This window comes from Amblyraja radiata, chromosome 3 (assembly GCF_010909765.2).
Source record: "Amblyraja radiata isolate CabotCenter1 chromosome 3, sAmbRad1.1.pri, whole genome shotgun sequence".
Lineage (NCBI taxonomy): Eukaryota > Metazoa > Chordata > Chondrichthyes > Rajiformes > Rajidae > Amblyraja > Amblyraja radiata.
Window position 1 is genome coordinate 94,958,393 of NC_045958.1, and position 23,101 is coordinate 94,981,493.

Here is a 23,101-nt window from a genome sequence, read left to right on the forward strand (position 1 = left end):
GGAAAAGCTTTTCCCACTGAGAGTAGGGAAGATTCAAACAAGGGGACATGACTTGAGAATTAAGGGACTGAAGTTTAGGGGTAACATGAGGGGGAACTTCTTTACTCAGAGAGTGGTAGCTGTGTGGAATGAGCTTCCAGTGAAGGTGGTGGAGGCAGGTTCGTTTTTATCATTTAAAAATAAATTGGATAGTTATATGGATGGGAAAGGAATGGAGGGTTATGGTCTGAGCGCAGGTATATGGGACTAGGGGAGACTATGTGTTCGGCACGGACTAGAGAGGTCGAGATGGCCTGTTTCCGTGCTGTAATTGTTATATGGTTATATGGTTATTAACAGGTAAGGCAAAGAATGATATGGTCTTAATGCAGGCAAATAAAATTACTGTAGGTGAGTGATTGTGATGGGCAGACAAGGAACTGCAGATATACAATAAATGCTGGAATAACTCAGAGGGTCAGGCAATATCTCTGGAGAAAAAGGATAGGTGACGTTTCGGGTCGGCACTTTCTTCTGAGTTACTCCAGCACTTTGTGTCTATCTTTGGTATAAACCAGCATCTGCAGCTCTTTGTTTTTACAAGGAACTGCAGATGCTGGCTTATAAAAAAACCCCACAAAGTGCTGGAGTTACAAAGCGGTAACTCTGAGCTGAAGGTCCCATTTCTATGTTGTACAACTTTGTCACTCTGTGATACTGTTACACATACTGCTATGCGCACACAATCTCACACATTCATACTCACATGCACACATGCACGCACATTTATTCTTATGTACAGGTGCACTAATACACATGCACAAATACTGGCAATGACAGACATATAGAAAAATATATGCACGCACACACACTCAAATTAAATGTCAATGACAATGGTAATACAATAACAACTAAATGCTTTTTGGATTGATTGTATTGAAATTAAATGACTTCATCAGATAGTGCCAATTGAGAAGATGCCTGTCATATCTGCCTGCTTGAAAGAATTGGTTCCTGAAAAGATTCTGACAAACAGAATGTCTTCATTAACCTAACCTGTATTAACAAATGTCAAAAAACTCTGTGATATCACAAATTTTGGTTTTGTAGCAAAAGTTATATCTGTTCATGCTTCTTAATGTTGGGAATGAAGGTGTCAGATATGGTTCCTCTCATTCAAGAAATGTAATGTTTGTCAGTGGCAAATTTACACGTGCAGTGTGGGTTAATTGGCCTCTGTAAATTGCCCCTTGTGTGTAGGGAGTGGATGAGAAGGTGGGATAACATGGAATTAGTATGAATGGGTGATCGATGGTTGGTATGGACTCGGTGGGACGAAGGCTGTATCTCTAAACTAAGCAACATGAACATAAATAAAATAGAGTTACTCTTTCCAGTGTGTGGGGAACCCATACTACCCAGCAGAACACAGGATAGACCATCCTTCAATGCCAGACAGTCCTTCATTTTGCAACAAACACCCAGTAAATTGGGCATTAATGAGTTTGAGAATAACAACAGTTACACTCATATCTCCCATGTATGGTGGCATGGGAGGTGCAATGACTAGTGTAATATACACTGTAATGTGCACTGTAATATACATTGTATATTACACTAGTCAAGGTTCCCCATCCCTTTATAGAAATTCTTCGTATCAATGAGATGAAAAACAGCAGAGGAACACCGTCACTTTCAAACTTGCCCCCAATAACACTGGGCGGCACAGTGGTGCAGCAGTAGAGTTACTGTCTTACAGCGTCAAAGACCCGGGTTTGTTCCTGACTATGCATACTTGTCTGTCTCTACAGTTCTCAGACAGTTCTCCTTGTGACTGCGTGGGTTTCCTCCGGGTGCTCTGGTTTCCTTCTTCATTCCAAAGATTTGTTTGTGATTTGTAGGTTCATTTGTAAGTAAGTAAGTAAGTAAGTACGTTTATTGGCCAAGTATTCACATACTAGGAATTTGCCTTGGTGCTCCGCCCACAAGTAACAACATGACATACAGTGACAGTTACGAATGACTCAGAAAACACCAAACATTAATAATAATAAAACATTAATGATAAAACACCATTGATCAACCAACAAAATACCAGATCAAAGGGAGGCTACAGATTTTTGGCTGTTGAGTAGAGCAACTACTCGTGGATAAAAACAGTTTTTATGTCTGGCTGTGGCAGCTTTGACAGTCCGGAGTCGCCTTCCAGAGGGAAGTGATTCAAAGAGTTTGTGGCCAGGGTGAGAGGGGTCAGAGATGATCTTGCCCGCTCACTTCCTGGCCCTTGCAGTGTACAGTTCATCAATGGAGGGAAGGTTACAGCCTATAATCTTCTCTGCTGATCGGACATTTCGCTGCAGCCTCCAGGTGTCGTGTTTGGTGGCTGTGCCAAACCAGACCATGATGGAGAAAGTGAGAACAGACTCTACGATGGCCGTGAAGAATTGGACCAACATTGCCTGTGGCAGATTGTGCTTCCTCAGCTGCCGCAGGAAGTACATCCTCTGTATGCCTTTTTGACTGTGGAGTTGATGGTAGCCCCCCATTTAAGGTCCTTGGAGATGATGGTTCCCAGGAACTTAAAAGACTCCACAGATATGACTATGAGTGGGGTGAGGGGAGGGGGAGCTCTCCTAAAGTCTACAATCAATCCACTGTCTTAAGAGCATTGAGCTCTAGGTTGTTGCTACGGCACCAGGATGCCAGCTGTGACACTTCCTGTCTGTAGGCAGATTCCTCCCCATCCTGGATCAGTCCAATCAGGGTTGTGTCGTCCGCAAACTTGAGAAGCTTGACAGAGGTGTCTGTGGAGGTGCAGTCGTTGGTGTAGAGAGAGTAGAGGAGAGGAGAGAGTACGCAGCCTTGCGGTTCTCCTATGCCGAGTGTTTGCGGGTCCGAGATGTGCTTTTCCAGCCTCTCATGCTGCTTCCTGTCTGTCATGAAGTTGGTGATCCATTGACAGAGGGGTTCAGGCTGCTGCATATTTCTCCTAGTAGGATAGTGGCATAGGATTTAAAAATGGGATAACATAGAACTAGTGTTTTGGTGTTCATTGGTCGGCGTGGAATGGGTGGGCCGAAGGAACTATTTCCACACTGTACCTCTAAAAAAAACCACACAGCCCCCTGATTTGACCACCCCTTTGTCAGCACGTAGATATCTGTGGGCGCACCTTCACCCTACTAAGCCACCAATGGGATACTTACTCCTGCCGTACTGTGGGGAACATCAGCAGACAGACTGCACTCCCACCTTCCCAAGATCAATGGTCAATAAATGAGGAGTAAATTCTGTAAACGAGCCTACCGCTGCCACTGTCATTAGTGTTAGCTTTAGTGAGTCAGAGAGAGTAATCCACCATCATTTTCTTTAGGGAACTGAAACTGGTCAATTAAAGTGATTTTTATAAATCACACGCACAAAGCAAGACAAATAAAATGAGCAAAGGTGGCTTAAGAGTGTTGGTGGGCATAGAACATAGAACAGTGCAGCACAGGAATGGTACCCTCAGCCCACAATGTATGTGCCGAGCATGATGCCAAGTTAAACCCCTCTGCCTGCACATGATCCATATCCCCCCATTCCCTGCATATCCATAACCCAATCTAAAAGCCTCTTTAATGCCACTATCTCATCTGGACCAACCACCACCACGGCAATGTGTTCCAGGCACCAATTACTCCCTGTGTTAGAAAGCTTGCTGGACATCTTTAACCTTTTTGCCTCTGAATTTAAAGCTACGCCCTCTAGTCTTTAACATTTCCAAACTGGGGGAAAAGGTTCTGACTGTCACTGATAGTGGTGAGCACTGTATGAGACAACAACATTTTGGGATTCACAGACAAAGGAAATAGCAAGTAATAAGAAGTGATAATCTGGAAAAGGTTAGATTGTTTCGCTGAACACCTCCACTCAGTCCTCCTAGCCCATTCCGATACTGACCTTTCTGTCCAGGGCCTCCTCCACAGTCAGAGTGAGGTCACACGTAAATTGGAGGCACAGCACCTCATATTTCGCTTGGGCAGGTTATAGAAACATAGAAACATAGAAATTAGGTGCAGGAGTAGGCCATTCGGCCTTTCGAGCCTGCACCGCCATTCAATATGATCATGGCTGATCATCCAACTCAGTATCCCGTACCTGCCTTTTCTCCATACCCTCTGATCCCCTTAGCCACAAGGGCCACATCTAACTCCCTCTTAAATATAGCCAATGAACTGGCCTCAACTACCCTCTGTGGCAGAGAGTTCCAGAGATTCACCACTCTCTGTGTGAAAAAAGTTTTTCTCATCTCGGTTTTAAAGGATTTCCCCCTTATCCTTAAGCTGTGACCCCTTGCCCTGGACTTCCCCAACATCGGGAACAATCTTCCTGCATCTAGCCTGTCCAACCCCTTAAGAATTTTGTACGTTTCTATAAGATCCCCTCTCAATCTCCTAAATTCTAGAGAGTATAAACCAAGTCTATCCAGTCTTTCTTCATAAGACAGTCCTGACATCCCAGGAATCAGTCTGGTGAACCTTCTCTGTACTCCCTCTATGGCAATAATGTCCTTCCTCAGATTTGGAGACCAAAACTGTACGCAATACTCCTGGTGTGGTCTCACCAAGACCCTGTACAACTGCAGTAGAACCTCCCTGCTCCTATACTCAAATCCTTTTGCTATGAAAGCTAACATACCATTCGCTTTCTTCACTGCCTGCTGCACCTGCATGCCTACTTTCAATGACTGGTGTACCATGACACCCAGGTCTCGCTGCATCTCCCCTTTTCCTAATCGGCCACCATTTAGATAATAGTCTGCTTTCCTCTTTTTGCCACCAAAATGGATAACCTCACATTTATCCACATTATACTGCATCTGCCAAACATTTGCCCACTCACCCAGCCTATCCAAGTCACCTTGCAGTCTCCTAGCATCCTCCTCACAGCTAACACTGCCCCCCAGCTTAGTGTCATCCGCAAACTTGGAGATATTACCTTCAATTCCCTCATCCAGATCATTAATATATATTGTAAATAGCTGGGGTCCCAGCACTGAGCCTTGCGGTACCCCACTAGTCACTGCCCGCCATTGTGAAAAGGACCCGTTTACTCCTACTCTTTGCTTCCTGTTTGCCAGCCAGTTCTCTATCCACATCAATACTGAACCCCCAATGCCGTGTGCTTTAAGTTTGTATACTAATCTCTTATGTGGGACCTTGTCGAAAGCCTTCTGGAAGTCCAGATACACCACATCCACTGGTTCTCCCCTATCCACGCTACTAGTTACATCCTCGAAAAATTCTAGAAGATTCGTCAGACATGATTTACCTTTCGTAAATCCATGCTGACTTTGTCCAATGATTTCACCACTTTCCAAATGTGCTGCTATCCCATCTTTAATAACTGACTCTAGCAGTTTCCCCACTACTGATGTTAGACTAACTGGTCTGTAATTCCCCGTTTTCTCTCTCCCTCCCTTCTTAAAAAGTGGGGTTACGTTTGCTACCCACCAATCCTCAGGAACTACTGCAGAATCTAAAGAGTTTTGAAAGATTATTACTAATGCATCCACTATTTCCCCAGTTATACCCCAGCTGTATGAATATTGACTTCCCTAACTTCAAGTAACCCTTGCTTTCCCTCTCTCTTGTCCCTTCCCCATTCTGGTTCTCCAACTAGTTTTACTATCCTCCTGATTAAATTTACAAATCATATGCTTCGTTGTCACCTTCCCCTCAGCTAACAATGATCCATGCTACATTTTTCTTGATCTTTGTCCCTTTGATCTCTCATTTTCACACCAATCCTCCCATATCTCTATGTTTCCCTCTCCCCTGACTCTCAGTCTAAAGAAGGGTCTCGACCCGAAACGTCACCCATTCCTTCTATCCAGAGACGTTGCCTGTCCCGCTGAGTTGCTCCAGCATTTTGTGTCTATTAAAGGTTAGACTGTGCCATGGCCATTTATCGAGTGTAAAATGGTTGTGTGTTGTGGCAGTTTCTGGCTGCAGACTCTAGAATCTGATTGGCATCCCTTCCATACTTCCTCCATATTGGCACTCACTGGTTTTGGCATGAATGGTTGATTGCTCTAAGTGATGTTGATCCAATTTAATTATGTGAAAAAGGATCCGGCATCCCATCTGCAGTATTTCTCATAAGTCTGGCATATGTGTGTGCTGTGACTTGCTTTTCCAGCACAACTAGTCTTCTCAAGATAGACACAAGATGCTGGAGTAACTCAACGAGTCAGGCAGCATCTCGGGAGAGAAAGAACAGGTGATGTTTCGGGTAGGAACCTTTCTCAGACTGATATCTTCCGACAGACATGAGTCTTCACAAGAGTCAAGTCAAGAGTGTTTAATTGTCATATGTACAGAAAACAGACAATGAAATTTTTACTTGTAGCAGCAGAACAGTCCTGTAAATGCAATTCACACAGATAAATGTTTAATAAATGATTTAAAAAATCTATAAATTAATAATCACAATCCCAGAGCATGGTTCTTAGAGCAAATAAAGAAGTTTATAGTTGAGGTTAGTGTTGTGTAGTGTTCAAGAGGCTTATGGTTATTGAGAAAATGCTGTTTTCAGTTTAGTTTAGTTTAGTTTAGTTTAGTTGAGTTTAGAAACATAGAAAATAGGTGCAGGAGTGGACCATTCAGCCCTTCGAGCCAGCACCGCCATGCAATATGATCATGGCTGATTATCCAAAATCAGTACCCCGTTCCTGCTTTCTCCCCATATCCCTTGATTCCATTAGCCCTAGGAGCTATAATATGGATCTCTTGAATACATCCAGTGAATTGGCCTCCACTGCCTTCTGTGGCAGAGAATTCCACAGATTCACAACTGTCTGGGTGAAAAAGTTTTTCCTCATCTCAGTCCTAAATGGCCTACCCCTTATTCTTAAACTGTGACTCCTGGTTCTGGACTCCCCAACATTGGGAACATTTTTCCTGCATCTAGCCTGTCCAATCCCTTAAGAATTTTATATGTTTCTATAAGATCCCCTCTCATTCTTCTAAATTCTAGTGAATATCAGCCCAATCGATCCATTCTTCCATCATATGTCAATCCCTCTATCCCGGGAATTAATCTGGTGAACCTACGCTGCACTCCCTCAATAGCAAGAATGTCCTTCCTCAAATTAGGAGACCAAAACTGCACACACTCCAGGTGTGGTCTCACCAGAACTCCAGTAGGACCTCCTTGCTCCTATACTCAAATCCTCTCGCTATGAAGATCAACATGACATTAGCTTTCTTCACTGCCTGGTCTACCTGCATGCTTACTTTCAGTAACTGGTTGTCAAGGACACCCGGGTCTCATTTCACCTCCCCTTTTCCTAATCTGACACCTTTCAGATAATAATCTGCCTTTTTGTTTTTGCCACCAAAGTGGATAACCTCACATTTACCCGCATTATACTGCATCTGCTATGCATCTGCCCACTCACCCAACATGAAGTGAAAGGAAGCTGCCATTGACCATGCAAAGTCTCACCTCAATTACGGCTTGAATTCCATTCTCTGTAGGGTCATGAAGCCCCTACACCAAACCTGAGCTATTATCATCAGGTTGTGACTGAAAATATGTTCGAACATAAGTCATTGATCTCCCATCAACATAGAGAATCATATTCATGAAACTATATAGCATGGGATCAGGCCCTTCGGCCCAACTGGTCCATGCCAACCAACTTGCTTAACTGAGCTAGTCCAAGGTGCCAGCACCTGTCCCATATCCCTACAGCCCTTTCCGATCTATGTACCTGTCCAAGTGGACTCCCCTCCACCACTTTCTCTGACAGCTCATTTCACATACATACCATCCTCTGTGTCAGAGTAATAGCTGTACAGGATGGAAACAGGCCCTTTGGCCCACCAGATCTTAGATGTTTTTAGATAATAAAGATAATGAGGAATGTCTACTGCTTCTGCCCTTACAGAGTGAAAGCCAGTCAACAAGTAGTGCCATAACGTCATAGTCATATGGCACAAACAGGCCCTTTGGCCCAACTTGCCCATTCCAACCAAGAGGCCCCTTCTACATTAATCGCACATGTCCACATTTGCCCCATATCCCTCTAAACCGATCCTATCTATGTATCTGTCATTACATAGATAGGATTTAAATGTCTTTTAAATGTTGTTATAGCTCCTGCCTCAACTACCTTCTTTGGCAGGTCGTTCCATATACACATCACATTCCGTGTGAAAATGTTGCATCTCAGGTTCTTATTAAATCTTTCCGCTTTTACCTTAAAGCTATCCTCTGGTTCTTGCTTCCCCTACTCTGGGTAAAAGACTGCATTCACCCTATCTATTCCCCTCATGATTTATGCACCTCTATAAAATTACCTCTCATCTTCCTGTATGCCATGGAATAAAGTCCTCGCCTGCCCAACCTCTCCCTATAGCTCAGACCCTCAAGTTCTGGCAACATCCTCGTAAATTTTCTCTGCACTCTTTCCAGCTTAATAAGATTCTTCTTATGGCAGGGTGACCAAAACTGAACACATGGGGGGGGGGGGGGGGGGAGGAGGAAGGCGGGTGAAAGGGAAATATGGGACAGGAGGATGGGAGATGAGTGTGCGAAGGAGGGAGGAGGGGAAAAGAGCAGGGTGATTGAGGGGCTGGTAGATGGTCAGATAAATGTGTGCACACTGGGGTGGGGGTGGGGGGGAGGCAGGGGAAAGAGAAAGGTACAGATGGGGGCTGAAAGATATCCTGGTTAGATTGGAGTGTGAAGTTGAGACAAACATGATTTTCAACATTGCGGGACTCCTCTTTGTCACTTCTGACACATTGTCTGTTGTTATGAGTTACTAGCTGACTGATTCTGTAAAGAACTTTATATCCATTCAGATATCTGTTATGCTTCATTACATCTATATTGTTGCTGTATGATCAACCGTGTATGTTGATTCGTGAGTACAAGACCAAGATGCCAACTCAAACGTTGGAGGAGTTTGTAAATACATGCTCGTTGGAACAGCAGTCACAGGGTCTGTACTCTCTGAGGTGGGAGGGAGTCACTGTGGAGATAAGGAACATTTTCCATTCACACACCTGCAACAATGGTGACATTTAAAAAACTCCTGCAGATGCTGCAAATTTGCAATAAAATGATGGAAACACTCAGCAGGTCAGACAGCACTCGTGAAAAGAGAAATGGAATTACATTTCAAGTGGAAGATATTCAGTACCCTGATTAAGGGTCCTCAACCTGAGACGTTAACTCTGTTTCTCTTTCATAGGTACAATAGTGGCATTTAAGAAGCTTCTAGATAGGTACATGGATATGGAGGGAATGGAGGTGATATGGATCACCTGCAGGCAGGGGAGACTAGTTTAACTTGGCATCATGTTCAGCAAAGACATTGTGGGCTCAAGGGCCTGCTCCCTGTGCTGTACTGTTCTTTGTTCTTTCTAAGATCCTTAAGTTATTATTCTGCAGTAGAATCTCTAGATTCAAGTCTCCAAAAGGTATGCAAAATCAGCAGAGCTTTGGTTATTAGACTGATGGACTCAATGCATGTTTGTTTAATGCATAGACTTGCCCCAGATTTGTCCCTTTGTCATTTTAGTGTGGCTAAATAACAATGTGTTTGTGTGAGGTCAGACAGGGTCTGGGGAATGGTACAAAGTCTACGATGGGATGTTGAGGTCTAAGAATGAGTGTGGTAAATATTTGTACAAGAGCAGTGTCTGCTGACACTAAGCTCTTACAAAGACACTGGTTGAATAAATTATTTAAGGAGACAAACGTGTTTTAGTTTACCTAATGTGAATTCCCCAGTGTCGGTTTCAAACTATTGGATGTGGGACTAATCATGTGCAAAAGCAATATCTTAAGAGAGAGAGAGAGAGAGAGAGAGAGAGAGAGAGAGAGAGAGGGAGTTAACAAGACAAACTTACCATATTTCCTGGCGTCGAAGACGCTGTTTTTTACCCTAAAATAAGGCCCGAAAATTTACCTGCGTCTTGGAGGCCGAAGGTTTGGTTGATAGCCAAGAAAGATAGATGGCTAGCCCTCAGTACATCAACATCAAGAACGATGTTGCTGTACTGAGGGATAGCCACGTCTATCCCTCATTGCTGGCAGCTGATTTACATTCTCTGGCTGGGTGGCTAGGTCCAGTGTCACCCTTGCAGACACTTTGCTGATGGCGACATTCTGCCAGGACTCAGGTCCGGTCCCTAGGACGGGAAGACGGAGCAGCTTTCCACCAGGGCAGCAGGGACAGTGGCCGTCCGCTGGAGTGGAGTTGGCCGAGCAATGCCACTCTCGTAGCGACTGCCCTGCGGAACTTGGCACGCCTTCAACCCTGGCATGGCCTGGGCTGCACAAAGTAGCAAACTTGGCTGGGTCGCCAGCGGTAAAGTTGCGGGGAAGGCAGGAGCGTCTTCAAAGATTGTGCGCGTCTGCTGTCAATCGGCTGGAGGTCGGATTTGATGGGGGGTGATAGGCGTGAGTGGTGGATTATTGCATTGGAATGGGTGAGTGGTGGAATATTGCGATTGGGAATGGGTTGCGTTGGGGGACCAGGCCTCCCGTGTGAAAGGGACCCAACGGGTCCCACCGTCTAGTCCCTTACAAAGCTACATATGGATAGGAAAGGTTTAGAGGGATGTGGGCCAGATGTAGGTGATGGGTATATGGAATGAGCTGCCAGAGGAGGTAGTTAAGGCAGGACAATTGATAACATTTAACAGGCACTTGGACAAGTACATGAATAGGAAAGGTTTAGAGGGATATGGACCAAATGTGGGCAAATGGGACTAGCTTACATGGAACACCTTGGGCAGCATGGACGAGTTGGGTTGAAGGGCCTGTTTCTGTGCTGCATGACTATGACTCTCTTATGAAATACATAGCACATCTTATATACCCCCCACCCCCTTTTTCCAATCCCCCCTTTTCCCTGCCACCCATATAATTCCCTCTGACTTGGTATTTCACAGCACTTCTCTTTCTCTCCTTAACCCAGATATCTGTATTATAGAATCATACAGCATGGAAACAGGCCATTTGGCCCAACCTATTCATACTGACCAAGTTGTCCCATCTAAGCTGTTCCCATTTGCCCATATTTGGCCCTTCACGGGGGGAGAGGGTGGCATGTGAAAGAGTGGGGGTTGAAGCATATTGCTTGTAACTGGAGAATTCAATATTCATACCATTGAACTGGATCAGAATAACATTACTGAACACTGTTCAATGGAAATGTTTCTTAAATCAGTATTTGTGCAACAGAAAATGTATTTGTCAGTATGTTAAGTTGCTTGGATGGAAACTGTTGTTACAACACACAGTGCAGCCAGCATCTGAAATCCGTGCTAAGCGGCTGATTCATCTGCAAATTGATTCAGACATCAAAGGTCAGGCATCAGCATTCACATTAATTCAGTCTGCATCATTGTTTTGATTGAATGATTGATTGGAAGCTACAGTATGGAAACAGGCCCTTCAGCCCACTGAGCCCGCGCCGACCATCATTGGTTGGACTTGTGTTTACACGAGTTCAATGTTATCCCACTTTTCCACATCCACTCCGTACATATTAGATACAATTTCAAGAGACCAATTAACTTACAAACCTGAAGGTAGACAAAAATGCTGGAGAAACTCAGCGGGTGCAGCAGCAGAAGAGGAGGAAAGAGACTGCAGACCTTCGATTTTCCAGTATCTGCAGTTCCTTCTTAAACCTACAAACCTGCATGTTTTAGAGATTCAGCAGGGAACTGTCCATGTTTTAATAGACTGACGGATACAGCATGGAAACAGGCCTTCCAGCCCACCAAGTCTACATCAACCATCGCTCACCTGTTCATGCTAGTTCTATGTTGGTTCTATGTTATTCCACTATCGCATCCACACCGAATACATTAGAAGTGAATTAACCTATAAACCCGCACGTCTTTGGGATGTGGGAGGAAAGTCATGCAGTCACAAGGAGAACGTGCAAACTCCACACAGACAGCACCTGTGTACATGCTTGATACAACTCATGCTTGATTATGCTGCTGGCCTTGCCAAGGCAGCGGAGGTATAAATGGAGTCAATGGAAGGGAGGTTGGTATGTGTGATGGTTTGGGCCGCGTCCACAATTCTCTGCAATTTCTTGTGGTCTTGGATGGAGCTGTTCCCAAACCAAGCTGTGATGCCTCCCGATAAAATGCTTTCTATGGTACATCTATTAAAGCTAGTGAGAGATGTTGGGGACATGCTGAACTTCCTAACCATTCCTAAGCAAGTCAAGGCATTGGTGTGCTTTCTTGATCGTTGCTTCAATATGGGTGCTCCAGGAGAAGTTGTTGGTGATATTTCCTCATAGGAATATGATGTTTTCAACCATCTCTACTTCAGCACCGTCAATGCAACTGATGTATGTGTCCAACCTTGCTTCCTGAAGACGATCACTATCACCTTTGTCTTGCTGACAATGAGAGAAAGGTTGTTGTCTCGACATCAGGACATGGGGTTCTTAATCTCCTTCCTGTACTCCATTTCATCATTAATTGATATCCGGCCCATGATGGTGGTGTTGTCTTAATGTAGACACAAGTGTCCCAAAGGACTATATTGGTTAACTGGATTACGGTTGCTCTACTAATGTCTTACTGGAAAGATAGGTTTTCCAAAAAAAACATTTTTTCCCTTATATAATTATAGCAAAATTGGTATTTTAGTTTAGTTTAGTTTATTATTGTCACGTGTGCAGAGTGGCGGCGCTGCCCTGGCAGCAGCGGCTCACCGGCAGTCCCGTTTGTGTTTTTTGTGTTGTTTATTTCGTTTTGGTTAGTCTAGTTTTTGGTTATTAGTTTGTGTTTTGGGGGGGGGGGGGGGGGGGTTGAAACGGGGTTTGCAGTTTCTCCCTGCGGGGGAATACGACTTTTTTTGTCGTATTCCCCTTCTCTGCCTCCGTCTGCGCTGAGGCCTAATGGAGCTGACGACCTCGAGGCTCCGGAGGCAGAGCCCGTCAGGACTCGCCCTGAGCTCGCTCCCGTGAGGGTGGTCCGGCTCAGGGCTGGAACAGTGCTCCCGTGAGAGGTTGTGACGCTCCCGTGAGGGCGGCCAGCCCGAGGGTGGAACGAGGCTCCCGTCGGAGCGGCCGAGCTCGGGGAGGTGCGGCGCTCGCAGCCCGAAGGAGGTTCGGCGCCCATGTCGGGGCGGCCCGGCCCGAGGAAGAAGCGATGCCCAAGTTGGGGCGGCCCGGCCGGAGGGAGAAGCAACGCCCAAGTCGGGGCAGCCCGGCCAGAGGGAGGATGCGACGCCCAAGTCGGGGCAGCCCGGCCAGAGGGAGAAGCGACGCCCAAGTCGGGGCGGCCCGGCCAGAGGGAGGTTCGGCGCCCATGTCGGGGCGGCCCAGCCCGAGGCTGAAGACGGTACGGTACTCACGTGAGGGTGGCTGGGACGGTATTCTGGCTGTGGTGGCCTGAGTCCGGGGTTCGGCCGCGGGCCAGCGGCTGCGTCTGCAGGACTGGTGGGCGGCAGCTTCGACCACCCCGGGCCGCGGTGTTTGAGCCGCGGGACTGATTTGTAACATCGCCCGGGGGGTATCGCCTCAGCGCAGAGGGAGAAGAGGAGGAAAGAGACTGCAGACCTAAGACTTTTGCCTCCATCACAGTGAGGAGATGCTGGGTGGACTCACTGTGGTGGATGTTAATATGTGTTTATTGTTGTTTTTATTGTATTGTATGTATGACTCCTGCAATTTCGTTCAGACTTCGGTCTGAATGACAATAAAGGCCATCCATCCATCCATCCATCCATCCATCCATCCATCCATCCATCCATCCATCTATCCATCTATCCATCTATCCATCTATCCATCTATCCATCTATCCATCTATCCATCTATCCATCTATCCATCTATCTATCTATCTATCTATGTCTTAATGTAGACACAAATGTCCCAAACTGGATTACAGTTGCTCTACTAATGTCTTACTGGAAAGATAAGTTTTCCAATAAAAACATTTTTTCCCTTATATAATTATAGCAAAATTGGTATTTTAGTTTAGTTTTGTTTATTATTGTCACGTGTGCAGAGGTTCAGTGAAAAGCTTTTTGCTATCCAGTCAGTGAAAAGATTACAATCAAGCCGTCCATAGTGTACAGATACAAGTTAAAGGGAATAATGAAAGTGCAAGATAAAATCCAGTAAAGTTAGAAATGTTAAATAAGTATATGTGATTCTGTTTCTTTATTTATGACTAGACCAAGTGGAACCCAGTTTATCCCGTCCACTCAACGGGGGGGAGGGGGGGAGGCCTGCGGCGTCACACACACACACATACTACCATCCCCTTGATATTATATTAATATTATAATTAATATTAATTAATATTTAATTAAGAGAGAGACAGAAGGAACTGCAGATGCTGGTTTACCAAAAAATACACAAGGCATTGCATCTCAATGGGTCAGACAGCATATCTGGAAGACATGGATAAGTGACATTTTGGATCAAGACCCTTCTTCAGATTTATTTAGTTAGTTAGATTTAAATCCCACAGATGCCTTAGAGGGATTTGAACAACTCTCTCTGTTTCCCTACACTATCAAGCACATAGTTTACTGATCAGGAACATTAACCTGTGGAGTAAATCTGACAATTCCAATTTGGAAAATATCTAATGTTGAAATGTAGTAAATGAGTGACTTTGGCACAAAGTGACCACGGGGCACTTGGAATCCTCAGCGTCAAAGGTGGATGGTGCTGCAAGGTTTGTAGTATAAGAGATCAGTTCCCCAGCTGCTTGCTTCCATTCACATTTTGGAACCTGGTCTATGGTTCTCTTCAAACTGATTTTCCATTGTTTGTTTTATAATCATGACACAAATCAAAATTGAAGTCTGCGGACTGTTCATCTAAATATATTAAACCTGGGAGCTTTATCTAACAGCAGTCTGGTTCTGGGAGCTTTACAAATGTAGTGTTGATGGCAAATGTATTATAATGGAGCAGGTCAATGAATTAAATCCCATTCCCATTCCAAAACTGACCTTTTTGGCCCGAGCCTGCTCCACTGTCAGTGTGAGGCCATACGCAAATTGGAGGAACAGCACCTTTGATTTCTCTTGGGCAGCTTACAACCCAGGATTTGAACGTTGATTTCTTTAATTTCAAGTAACGCTTTCATTCGCTCCTTTTCCCCCATCCCCCGCTCTATTCACTCACGCATAGCCCCCAACTGTGCAGGTGCGGCTGGAGAGGGAGTGGGGTAGAGAGGGAGGGGGTGGAGAGGGAGAGGAGGGTAGAGAGGGAGGATAGGGGGAGGAGGGTAGAGAGGGAGAGGGAGGGGGTAGAGAGTGAGAGGGAGTGGGTAGAGAGGGTGAGGGGGGTAGAGAGGGTGAGGGGGGTAGAGAGGGATGGTAGAGGGAGGGAGAGGGGGTAGATCCCCCACCCTCTGTGTGAGAAGGTATCCCCTCAGTTTCCTATTAAAGCTTTCCCCTCTCACCTTAAACCTATGTTCTCTATGTTCTCTAGTTCTTAAAGGAACGATATGCATACTGGCATATTTTTAGAAGCATACCATTCACTTGTTTTACTACTCTATCTACTTCTGTTCTATCTTTTAAAGAGCTATTGATTTGGGCTCCAAGATTGCTGCCATTAAAAGTGTACCTTTCCTTTACATTTAACCTCCCAAAGTGAACATCTCACACTTATGGTTTACACTTGGATTAGGGGGAGGCAGAATGATGCAATGCCAGAGACCCGGGTTAGATCCTGACTGCGGGTGCTGTCTGTATGAAGTTTGTACGTTTTCTTGTGACCGTGCGGGTTTTCTCCGGGTGCTCCGGTTTCCTCCCACACTCCAAAAACGTACAGGTTTGTAGGTTAATTGGCTCCTGTAAATTGTAAATTGTACCTGGTGTGTAGTGTGATAATGCTAGTGTATGGGGTGATCGCTGGTTGGTATGGATTCGGTGGGCCGAAAAGGCCTGTTTCCACTCTGTATCGTAAAAGTTTAAAGATTAACTGCATCTGCCATTTCTCCGCCCACACCTGTAAATGTCAAAAGCTGCTGGTGTATTCTTTGACAGACTTCCTTACCATCCCAGCAGGCTAGACTATACAATATTTGCAACGCATCACAGAGATAAAGAAGCTTAATTGCCCCACAACTGACAAGCATTTCACCTTGTCAGAGACATTCACTTTGTTCCACATAACACTTCTAACAGGATGGAGACAGGACCAAAAACAATATATTATTGTAAATATTAGCAAATAAACCAAGTCTGTAATTGTGTAAGAGGTGGACAGTAGTGTTCTGTTGTTATGATAGGATTTGGATTATGTACAGTGGCTCAAGACCTTGGAGACACAAAGCATGGAGGGTGTATGGAACAATCTGCCAGAGGAGGTAGTTGAAGCTGGGACTATCCCATCGTTTAAGAAACAGGCTAGACAGGTACATGGATAGGACAGGTTTGTAGGGATATGGACCAAGCGCAGGCAAGTAGGGACCATTTTTGGCCGGTGTGGACGAGTTGGGCTGAAGGGCCTGTTTCTACACTTTATCACTCTATGACTATGACTGAAGTGTTTGAGTAACTCAGTGGGTCAGGCAGCATTTCTGGGGCAAATGGATGGGTGACGTTTCAGGTCGGGACCCTTCTTCAGACCGAGCTGAAACCTTTACCTATCGATTTTCACCAGAGATGTGCCTAACCCGCTAAGTTAATCCAGCATTTTGTGTCTATCTTTGGTAAAAAAATAGCATCTGCAGTTCCTTATTATTACATTATGGTTCAAGACCATGATGGTTGTGGAAAAGTGGCTGTTCCTGAACCTGGTGGTGTGGGACCTCAGGCTTCTGTACCTCCTGCCCGACGGTAGCAGCGAGAAGAAGACACAGCCAGAATGGTGGGGATCCATGATGATAGATGTCGCCTTCTTGAAGTAGTGCCTCATGTGTAACCTTGCAACTTGTCAAAGATTTGTTTTAATGTGACCACACTCTCAACTTCACTTTAACTACAAAGCTGTGCAAGACTGTGCTAATGAGCTGGTTCTGCAGCCAGAGCTGTGGATATTGATCGCAAAGTCAGGCGATCTGACCATTTAGAAGTGAGAAGATTTTAATCCAGTAATAGCATTTGTAGTTGATTTTTCGAATTGCCTATTAAATACCATTTGTTACTGCACATTACACAGTTAACCTTATACCCTCAGTAGCAGGAAAGACTATATTTTGTCTCCACAATTATAACATTTCCACTGGGATCCTTAATAGTGGAAACTGAACAACGGTAATTGATCAAACTGATATGAGGAATGGCATCTTTGATTTATTAATCGAAGACTGAAGGATCAAAGAAACAGAATATAATAATATTAAATCAATACTGAATACTAACTCATAGAGTCATACAGCACGGAAACAGGTCCTTCGGCCCAAATCATCTGTACCAACTAAAATGCTCTAAGCTCGTCCCATTTGCACCTCGGCCCATTTCCATCGAAGCATGCTGCCTCACATGTTGTTCCTCCAGCACTTTTTAGGTCAAGATTCCAGCATGTCACGGAATAAGCTTCTGCTACGAGCTTGCAGAGGTGATGACAGAGGCTGATGCAATTACAAGGTGTAAAAGGCATTAGATGGGTACAAAGCTCAAAATGCTGGAGGAACTCAGTGGGACAGGCAGCATCTCTGGAGAGAAGGAATGGGTGACGTTTTGGGTCGAGACCCTTCTTCAGACTGGTTAAGGATAAGGGAGAGATGTAGATATGGAGAGATAAAGAACAATGAATGAAATATATGCAACAAAGTAACGATGATAAAGGAAACCGGCCATTGTTAGCTGTTTGTAGGGTGAAAATGAGAAGCTAGTGCAACTTGGGTGGGGGAGGGATAGAGTGAGAGGGAATGCCTGGGTTACCTGAAGTGAGAGAAATCAATATTCATACCACTGGGCTGTAAGCTGCCAAAGCGAAATATGAGATGCTGTTCCTCCAATTTGCGTTTAGCCTCGCTCTGACAATGGAGGAGACCTAGCCCAGAAAGGTCTGTGTAGGAATGGGAAGGAGAATGAAAGTGTCCAGCAACCGGGAGATCAGGTTGGTTCAGGCGGGCTGAGCGAAGGTGTTCCGCGAAACGATCGCCCAGTCTGCGTTTGGTCTCGCCGATGTATAAGAGTCCGCATCTTGAACAACGGATACAGTAGATGAGGTTGGAGGAGGTGCAGGTGAACCTCTGCCTAACCTGAAAGGACTGTCGAGGACCCTGGATTGAGTCAAGGGAGGAGGTATAGCGACAGGAGTTGCATCTTCTGAAGTTGCAGGGGTAGGTACTGGGGAGGGGGTGGTTTGGGCAGGAAGGGATGAGTTAACCAAGGAGTTGTGGTGGAAACAGTCTCTGCGGAAGGCGGAAAGGAGTGGAGATGGGAAAATGTGGCTAGTGGTGGGATCCCATTGGAGGTGGCTGAAATTTTGGAGGCTTAAACTATTATCTGCAGTTCCATCCTATACAAGATAGATTGATATAGTGGCGTGTCATCAACAAAATCCAAAATATATGAAATACACTCATTGAAACTAGGCTCTTTTTTTGCTAAGAACACCAGCATATTTAATATTTATTTAGTTTAGTTTATTATCACGTGTACCAAGGTACGGTGAAAAGGTTTTTGATGCCTGCTAATCAGTCAGTGGAAAGACTATACATGATTATAATCATGCAGTGTACAAATGTATGATAAAGGGAATAATGTTTAATGCAAAATAAAGTCCAATAAAGTCCAATAAAGTCTAAATGAAGATAATCCTAATGAGGTAGATAGTAGCTCAGGACCACTCTCTAGTTATTGGTAGGATGATTCAGTTGCCTGATAATACTGCAGCTGGGAAGAATCTGTCGCTGAATCTGGAGGTGTGCGTTTTCACAGTTCTGTACCACTTGCCTGATGGGAGAGGGGAGAAGAGGTGAGACTCGTCCTTGATTATATTGGTGGTCTTGCTGGAGGGCCTGTCCCACTTTCATGACCTAATTCACGACCTCTGCCAAGTTTGCCCTTGACTCATGCTCGCAGCATGGTCGTCACAAGGCCGTAGGAGATCGTAGGTAGGTCGTACGCAGGTCGTGATGCTAGTCGTAGGTACTCGTGGCATCAAGTAGGTCGGGGCATTTTTCTAGCCTGATGAAAAATGTCCACGAGTAAAAAAGGTCGTGAATTAGGTCTGAAAGTGGGACAGGCCCCTGAGGCAGCGTGGAGTGTAGATGGAGTCAATGGAAGCAAAGTTGGTTTGTGAGATTGTATGGGCTGCATCCACAATTCGCTGCAATTTCTTGTGATCTTGGATGGACTGTTCCCAAACCATGCTGTGATGCATCCGATAAAATGCTGTTTCATTGCATTAGAGGTGTTACCTAAAAAGTTATGTATAAATAGGAATTGTTGTTTACTCAGAGCATTATCATGTCAAAGATCTTTAATAAAATGTAATGTTCTTAAATTTATTTTCCCATGAAGGTATAAACCAACCCTTTGATTTAGGAGCAGCGCATACTTTATGGAGGAGCTATAAATCTTTGAGCTGAGCTGAGCTGAAAAGCCGAGCCAGGGTCACACTTCACTCGTAGATCAGTGCAGACAGGAAGCTGCAGCTGAGGCTGAAGCTGGTTTTACACTGATAGAGCCACGGAGCGGGTGACTGGGGTGGGAACAGACTGAGTGCTGTCCATGGTCAGCCGCACTCACGTTGCATCAAGGTTACCCAGGGAGTGGTGTTTTCAAACTACAGCCAATTTGTAGGCTAGTGTGGAAGCGAAGTGCAAACTTCCCACACAATTGCCGAGATAAGCCTCACAAGCAACATGCCTCCTTGCTCCAAATACCTCACACCATGCTGTTATGGGTGAAGAAAATATATAAAATTATGAAAGGTATTGATAGGGTAGATAGGTAGAATCTTTTTCCCAGGGTGGAAAAATCAAATACCAGAGGGCATAGCTTTAAGGTGAGAGGGGCAAATGTTTATGTTTCTTATGTAAAACCAGCTTCATCTTCAGCTGCATCTCTGTCTGCCTGCTTCAAAGATTTCCCAGGAAATATTAGAGAGAGTCACAGTCATAGAGCTATGCAGCATGGAAAAGGGACATTTGTCCATGCTAACCAAGTTGGCACCATGGGTTAGTCCCATTTGCCTGCATTTGGCCCATATCCCTCTAAACCCTTCCTATCCATATATCCCTCAAAACCCTTCTTTTCTCCAAATCCCTCAAAACCCTTCCTATTGATATACCTGTCCAAATATATTTTGACAGTTGTAAATGTATCTGCTTTTATAGTTTATTACTTGGTAAGCGTTGGACGTAACTGAGTAAATTACATGTTACCTAAACCTGACTATTGCAGGAAAAGAACGTTGATAGACTAATAAAGTATATTTATGCTTTAAACTTTGAGATACAATGCAGAACTAGGCCCTTCGGCCTACCGAGTCCACGCCTCCTGGCAATCACCCCGTACACTAGCACTATCCTACAGACTAGGAACAATTTACAATTTTACTGAAGCTAATTAACCTACAAACCTGTATGTCTTTGGGATGTGGGAGGAAACCAGAGCACCTGGAGAAAACCCACGCGGTCGCAGAGAGAGCGCACAAACTCCGTACAGACAGCACCCGTGGTCAGGATTGAACCTGGGTCTCTGGCGCTGTAAGGCAGCAACTCTACCGCAGCAACTCTACTTTGCAAACCTACCTTTTACCTCCTCCGTTTGACACCTCCAATGTGGCTTGATACAGTGAGTTGTTCCAGCGTTATGTGTTTTGCTCCAGATTCCAGCAACTGCAGTCTCGTTTGTCTTCTCTTGACGATTATACATGCATAGTTATTTATATGTATTAATGTATGGATTATACAGTATTTACTGCCAGTCACTTTCCCTAGCTATCCCAATTCTTGCGGTATCTATACCACTGATTTTCCGGCACTTCCTTTAATCCTGACAAAATTACGAGAGCGCACTTGAAATCCCCCATGGAAGCCCCGCTGAAAATGTGGTGCCTAGCCCGGGTGAGGCGGCTGGTCTCGACCTCATCGGGACTTCCGCTGTCGATTAGCGGGTCGAATTTGCCCCCTGCAGCTGGGACTCTGGAGTTCCGGCCAGGCTGGAGCCGGCAGATCTGATCCCATAACTCACATCCGAGGCCGGCCTAGACAGACAGTTGGAGCACTGTTCGACTCCTCTCGGAGACCGTGACCTCCGTTGGTCCAGCAAAACGGATTATACAGAAAGACTCTGGAACCAAGGGTGTCGGAAAATCAGTGGTGGACCCTGTACTAATAGCTGCTGTAAATTAACAGTTCAGTGCATGTGCCCACAAGTTCAACCCATTTACTGGGAGTTTACACATCGACCTGAGTATAGACATTAACTTGGCTAAATGTCCTTTCAAAAAGGGACCTTTCATCACAAACTGCAATATTCCCTACCATGTTACACTGAATGTATTACGATGGATTATATAAAGTGGGTCTTGGACTTTCTAATTCACTCAAATGCAAACATAATAACACTGAGCCATCACTGACCTATAATTGCAGTTGTGTAAGCCAATGTTAGACTTTGCTAAAGAGACAGCATGGAAACAGGACCTTTGGATAGCACTAGCATTATTCTACACACTAGGAACAGTTTACAATTTTGCAGAAGTTAGTTAACCTACAGACCTGCACGTCTTTGGAGTGTTGGAGGAAACTGGAGAACCCGCAGAAAACCTATGCGGTCACGGGAAGAAAGTACAAACTACATACAGACAGCACCTGTAGGCAGGATCAAACCCAAGACTCTGGCACTGTAAAGCAGCAACTCTACCACTGTGCCATTGTGCAGCACTCTTTGGAGTGTGGGTGGAAACCCAGGGGAAATCCACACTGTCAGAGAGAACATACAAACTCCATCTAGACAGCACCTGTAGCCAGGATCAAACCGAAGTCTCTGGCGATGTAAGGCAGCAACTGTTCTGCTGCGCCACTTTGCCATCCTAAACTGTTTTGAATGAGTATAAGGGAATAGACCTGATGAAGGTATTGTTGTTGCATTCTGAGTGTTCCTCAGGTCACACAAGCAGGTGAATCAAATTCCTATCCCAGTTGAGAGCACCCATAGATTGTTTTGTCAGAACGAGGCTTTGGTAAATCTCCATGTACTGGTGACAAGGAAAGGCTGGACAGATTTGGATTGTTTTTTTCTGGCACATCAGAGATTGAGGGGAGACCTGATCGAAGTATGTAATGTTTTGAGAAACATGGATGGGGTAGATAGTCAGAAACCTTTTCCCAGGGTTGAAATGCCAAATACTACATGGCATAGCTATAAGGTGAGAGGGAGGGTTTAAAGGAGATGTGCAGGGCACATTTTTTTGCACAAAGCGTGGTGGGTGCCAGGAACAGGCCGCCAGGGGTGATGGTGGGATAAGGTATGATCTAAATGCCTCTCAAACGCCGCTATCGTATCTGCCTCCGTCACAACCCTTGGCAATGCATTCCATAAGTCATAGGAGCAGAATTATACCATTCGGCCCATCGAGTCCACTACAATCATGGCTGATCTATCTTTCCCTCTCAACCCAATTCTCCTGTCTTCCCATAACCTTTGACACCCTCACTAATCAAGAATCTGTCCATCTCTGCCTTAAAAATACCCAATGACTTGGCTGTGCGTGGCAAAGAATTCCCCAGATTCGCCACCCTCTGACTAAAGAAATTCCTCCTCATCTCCTTTCTAAAGGTATGTCCAGGTACTGACCACTCTCTGTGTAAAAAAACTTGCCCAGCAAACTCCTTTAAACTTTCCCCTTTCGACCGTAAAACTAGGCGCCCTAGTCCACTAGATCACTCATACATGGAGTCAGTCTGAACCTGATGGGCTGAATGGTCTCTTCCTTCACCCTAACCACTCTGTGATACTGCCTGCATTTTCTTCAACTTAATTTCACAGCCTTAAGATTTCTTCCATAGCTTATGAGGATTTCTAAACCTTATGGATTAGTGATTAGAGACAGTGATTCAACGTATTTAGAGATAAACTGTTAGAGCAAAATTCAAAGCATTAGATTTAATCTGCAGTATTGCTTAGAAAAAACGGGGAAGGATTGGTGAATAT